The 6,207-nt window shown below is 37.8% G+C and overlaps 1 protein-coding gene and 1 long non-coding RNA gene across 8 annotated transcripts in view; one reads left to right on the forward strand and one right to left on the reverse strand.

Annotated features, from left to right (window-relative positions):
• PDE4D (phosphodiesterase 4D) overlaps positions 1–6,207 on the reverse strand; it is a 1,112,988-nt gene that overhangs the window by 783,984 nt on the left and 322,797 nt on the right. The gene's annotated exons all lie outside the window — the stretch shown is intronic.
• The window catches only part of LOC309624445, a 72,515-nt gene that overhangs the window by 49,702 nt on the left and 16,606 nt on the right, over positions 1–6,207 (forward strand). The gene's annotated exons all lie outside the window — the stretch shown is intronic.

A 6,207-nucleotide genomic window follows, 5' to 3' on the forward strand; every position in this document is an offset into this window, starting at 1 on the left:
GGGAGAACACACGGCGCGCCTCAGGCTGCTGCAACGTCACGACGCCTCTGACGCCGCAGGCTCGCCCCGCCTCCTCCGTACCGCTCCCTCCCCCGGCCTGAGTGAGCCAGAGCCCCCGAAGCAGCTGCTCCTTTAACCCCGTTCTGTCTGGGCGGGGAACGGACGCCCTGAGGCAATGTACATGCAGAGGCGGGTCCAAATCCAAAGCTGAACGCTGGGAGCTGTACGAACAAAGAAGAGAAAGGGAAATCTCCCCCAGCAGCCTCAGAAGCAGCGGATTAAAGCTCCACAAACAACTTGATGTGCCTGCATCTGTTGAATACCTGAATAGACAACGAATCATCCCAAATTCAAAAGGTGGACTTTAGGAGCAGGATATATTAATTTCCCCTTTTCCTTTTTTTGTGAGTGTATATGTGTATGCTTCTGGGTGAGATTTTGTCTGTATAGCTTTGCTTTCACCATCAGTCCTAGGGTTAGGTCCGTCCATTTTTTTTTTTTTTTTTTTTTACTTAAAAAATTTTTTTTCCCTAATATATGCTTTCTTAATAATTTTTTCCGTATTTTCTATTTTTAGAAATTAAAAAAAATGTTAATAAGTTTTTTCATATTTTTTATTTTAAAAAATTAAAAATTTTTTTTTAATAAATTTTTTTCTTAAAAATCTTTTTCTTATTTTTTACTATAAAAAAATTAATAAATCTATTTTTAAAAATTAAAAAAAATTTTTTCTGAATACATTTACTCTTAATAATTTTTTTTTCTTATTTTTTATTATAATAGCTTTATTTTATTTTATTTTATCCTCTTTTTATCTTTCTATTTTTTTCTCCCTTATATTCTGAGCTGTGTGGATGAAAGGCTCTTGGTGCTCCAGCCAGGCATCAGGGCTGTGCCTCTGAGGTGGGAGAGCCAACCTCAGGACACTGGTCCACATGAGACCTACCAGCTCCACGTAACACCAAACGGCAAAAATCTCTCAGAGATCTCCATCTCAACATCAAGACCCAGCTTCACTCAACGACCAGCAAGCTACAGGGCTGGACACCCTATGCCAAACAACTAGCAAGACAGGAACACAGCCCCATCCATTAGCAGGGAGGCTGCCTAAAATCATAAGGCCACAGACACCCCAAAACACACCACCAGACGTGGACGTGCCCACCAGAAAGACAAGATTCAACCTCATCCACCAGAACACAGGCAATAGTCCCCTCCACCAGGAAGCCTACACAACCCACTGAACCAACCTTACCCACTGGGGACAGATACCAAAAACAATGGGAACTACGAACCTGCAGCCTGTGAAAAGGAGACCCCAAACACAGTAAGATAAGCAAAATGAGATGACAGAAAAACACACAGCAGATGAAGGAGCAGGGTCAAAACACACCAGATCTAACAAATGAAGAGGAAATAGGTAGTCTACCTGAAAAAGAATTCAGAATAATGATAGTAAGGATGATCCAAAATCTTGGAAATAGAATAGACAAAATGCAAGAAACATTTAACAAGGACGTAGAAGAACTAAAGAGGAACCAAGCAACGATGAAAAACACAATAAATGAAATTAAAAATACTCTAGATGGGATCAATAGCAGAATAACTGAGGCAGAAGAAAGGATAAGTGACCTGGAAGATAAAATGGTGGAAATAACTACTGCAGAGCAGGATAAAGAAAAAAGAATGAAAAGAACTGAGGACAGTCTCAGAGACCTCTGGGACAACATTAAATGCACCAACATTCGAATTATAGGGGTCCCAGAAGAAGAAGAGAAAAAGAAAGGGACTGAGAAAATATTTGAAGAGATTATAGTTGAAAACTTCCCTAATATGGGAAAGGAAATAGTTAATCAAGTCCAGGAAGCACAGAGAGTCCCATACAGGATAAACCCAAGGAGAAACACGCCAAGACACATATTAATCAAACTGTCAAAAATTAAATATAAAGAAAACATATTAAAAGCAGCAAGGGAAAAACAACAAATAACACACAAGGGAATCCCCATAAGGTTAACATCTGATCTTTCAGCAGAAACTCTGCAAGCCAGAAGGGAGTGGCAGGATATACTTAAAGTGATGAAGGAGAAAAACCTACAACCAAGATTACTCTACCCAGCAAGGATCTCATTCAGATGTGATGGAGAAATTAAAACCTTTACAGACAAGCAAAAGCTAAGAGAGTTCAGCACCACCAAACCAGCTTTACAACAAATGCTAAAGGAACTTCTCTAGGCAAGAAACACAAGAGAAGGAAAACACCTACAATAACAAACCCAAAACATTTAAGAAAATGGGAATAGGAACATACATATCAATAATTACCTTGAATGTAAATGGATTAAATGCTCCAACCAAAAGACACAGACTGGCTGAATGGATACAAAAACAAGACCCATATATATGCTGTCTACAAGAGACCCACTTCAGACCTAGAGACACATACAGACTGAAAGTGAGGGGATGGAAAAAGATATTCCATGCAAATGGAAATCAAAAGAAAGCTGGAGTAGCAATTCTCATATCAGACAAAATAGACTTTAAAATAAAGAATATTATAAGAGACAAAGAAGGACACTATATAATGATCAAGGGATCGATCCAAGAGGAAGGTATAACAATTGTAAATATTTATGCACCCAACATAGGAGCACCTCAATACATAAGGCAAGTACTAACAGCCATAAAAGGGGAAATCGACAGCAACACAATCATAGTAGGGGACTTTAACACCCCACTTTCATCAATGGATAGATCATCCAAAATGAAAATAAATAAGGAAACACAAGCTTTAAATGATACATTAAACAAGATGGACTTAATTGATCTTTATAGGACATTCCACCCAAAAACAACAGAATACACATTTTTCTCAAGTGCGCATGGAACATTCTCCAGGATAGATCATATCTTGGGTCACAAATCAAGCCTTGGTAAATTTAAGAAAATTGAAATCGTATCAAGTACCTTTTCCGACCACAACGCTATGAGACTAGATATCAATTACAGGAAAAGATCTGTAAAAAATACAAACACATGGAGGCTACACAATACACTACTTAATAATGAAGTGATCACTGAAGAAATCAAAGGGGAAATCAAAAAATACCTAGAAACAAATGACAATGGAGATACGACGACCCAAAACCTATGGGACGCAGCAAAAGCAGTGCTAAGAGGGAAGTTTATAGCAATACAAGCCTACCTCAAGAAACAGGAAACATCTCGAATAAACAACCTAACCTTGCACCTAAAGCAATTAGAGAAAGAAGAACAAAAAAACCCCAAAGCTAGCAGAAGGAAAGAAATCATAAAGATCAGGTCAGAAATAAATGAAAAAGAAATGAAGGAAACAATAGCAAAAATCAATGAAACTAAAAGCTGGTTCTTTGAGAAGATAAACAAAATTGATAAACCATTAGCCAGACTCATCAAGAGAAAAAGGGAGAAGACTCAAATCAATAGAATTAGAAATGAAAAAGGAGAAGTAACCACTGACACTGCAGAAATACAAAAGATCATGAGAGATTACTACAAGCAACTCTACGCCAATAAAATGGACAACCTGGAAGAAATGGACAGATTCTTAGAAATGCACAAACTGCCGAGACTGAACCAGGAAGAAATAGAAAATATGAACAGACCAATCACAAGCACTGAAATTGAAACTGTGATTAAAAACCTTCCAACAAACAAAAGCCCAGGACCAGATGGCTTCACAGGTGAATTCTATCAAACATTTAGAGAAGAGCTAACACCTATCCTTCTCAAACTCTTCCAAAATATTGCAGAGGGAGGAACACTCCCAAACTCATTCTACGAGGCCACCATCACCCTGATACCAAAACCAGACAAAGATGTCACAAAGAAAGAAAACTACAGGCCAATATCACTGATGAACATAGATGCAAAAATCCTCAACAAAATACTCGCAAACAGAATCCAACAGCACATTAAAAGGATCATACACCATGATCAAGTGGGGTTTATCCCAGGAATGCAAGGATTCTTCAATATACGTAAATCAATCAATGTGATACACCATATTAACACATTGAAGGAGAAAAACCATATGATCATCTCAATAGATGCAGAGAAAGCTTTCGACAAAATTCAACACCCATTTATGATAAAAGTCCTGCAGAAAGTAGGCATAGAGGGAACTTTCCTCAACATAATAAAGGCCATATATGACAAACCCACAGCCAACATTGTCCTCAATGGTGAAAAACTGAAACCATTTCCACTAAGATCAGGAACAAGACAAGGTTGCCCACTCTCACCACTATTATTCAACATAGTTTTGGAAGTGTTAGCCACAGCAATCAGAGAAGACAAAGAAATAAAAGGAATCCAAATCGGAAAAGAAGAAGTAAAGCTGTCACTGTTTGCAGATGACATGATACTATACATAGAGAATCCTAAAGATGCTACCAGAAAACTCCTAGAGCTAATCAATGAATTTGGTAAAGTAGCAGGATACAAAATTAATGCACAGAAATCTCTTGCATTTCTACACACTAATGACGAAAAATCTGAAAGTGAAATTAAGAAAACACTCCCGTTTACCATTGCAACAAAAAGAATAAAATATCTAGGAATAAACCTACCTAAGGAGACAAAGGACCTGTATGCAGAAAATTATAAGACACTGATGAAAGAAATTAAAGATGATACAAATAGATGGAAAGATATACCATGTTCCTGGATTGGAAGAATCAACATTGTGAAAATGACTCTACTACCCAAAGCAATCTACAGATTCAATGCAATCCCTATCAAACTACCACTGGCATTTTTCACAGAACTAGAACAAAAAATTTCACAATTTGTATGGAAACACAAAAGACCCCGAATAGCCAAAGCAATCTTGAGAACAAAAAATGGAGCTGGGGGAATCAGGCTCCCTGACTTCAGACTATATTACAAAGCTACAGTAATCAAGACAGTTTGGTACTGGCACAAAAACAGAAATATAGATCAATGGAACAGGATAGAAAGCCCAGAGATAAACCCACGCACATATGGTCACCTTATCTTTGATAAAGGAGGCAAGCATATACAGTGGAGAAAAGACAGCCTCTTCAATAAGTGGTGCTGGGAAAATTGGACAGATACATGTAAAAGTATGAAATTAGAACACTCCCTGACACCATGCACAAAAATAAACTCAAAATGGATTAAAGACCTAAGTGTAAGGGCAGACACTATCAAACTCTTAGAGGAAAACATAGGCAGAACATTCTATGACATACATCACAGCAAGATTCTTTTTGACCCAGCTCCCAGAGAAATGGAAATAAGAACACAAATAAACAAATGGGACCTAATGAAACTTAAAAGCTTTTGCACAGCAAAGGAAACCATAAACAAGACCAAAAGACAACCATCAGAATGGGAGAAAATATTTGCAAATGAAGCAACTGACAAAGGATTAATCTCCAAGATTTACAAGCAGCTCATGCAGCTCAATAACAAAAAAACGAACAACCCAATCCAAAAATGGGCAGAAGACCTAAATAGACATTTCTCCAAAGAAGATATACAGATGGCCAACAGACACATGAAAGAATGCTCAACATCATTAATCATTAGAGAAATGCAAATCAAAACTACAATGAGATATCATCTCACACCGATCAGAATGGCCATCATCAAAAAATCTAGAAACAATAAATGCTGGAGAGGGTGTGGAGGAAAGGGAACTCTCTTGCACTGTTGGTGGGAATGTAAATTGATACAGCCACTATGGAGAACAGTATGGAGGTTCCTTAAAAAACTACAAATAGAACTACTATACGATCCAGCAATCCCACTACTGGGCATATACCCTGAGAAAACCATAGGTCAAAAAGAGTTTTGTACCAAAATGTTCATTGCAGCTCTATTTACAATAGCCAGGACATGGAAGCAACCTAAATGTCCATCGACAGATGAATGGATAAAGAAGATGTGGCACATATATACAATGGAATATTACTCAGCCATAAAAAGAAATGAAATGGAGGTATTTGTAATGAGGTGGATGGAGTTAGAGTCTGTCATACAGAGTGAAGTAAGTCAGAAAGAGAAAAACAAATACAGTATGCTAACACATATATACGGAATCTAAGGGAAAAAAAAGGCCATGAAGAACCTAGTGGCAAGACGGGAATAAAGACACAGACCTACTAGAGAATGGACTTGAGGATATGGGGAGAGGGTGGG

This window comes from Balaenoptera borealis, assembly GCF_965194805.1.
Source record: "Balaenoptera borealis genome assembly, chromosome: 2".
Taxonomy (NCBI): Eukaryota; Metazoa; Chordata; class Mammalia; order Artiodactyla; family Balaenopteridae; genus Balaenoptera; species Balaenoptera borealis.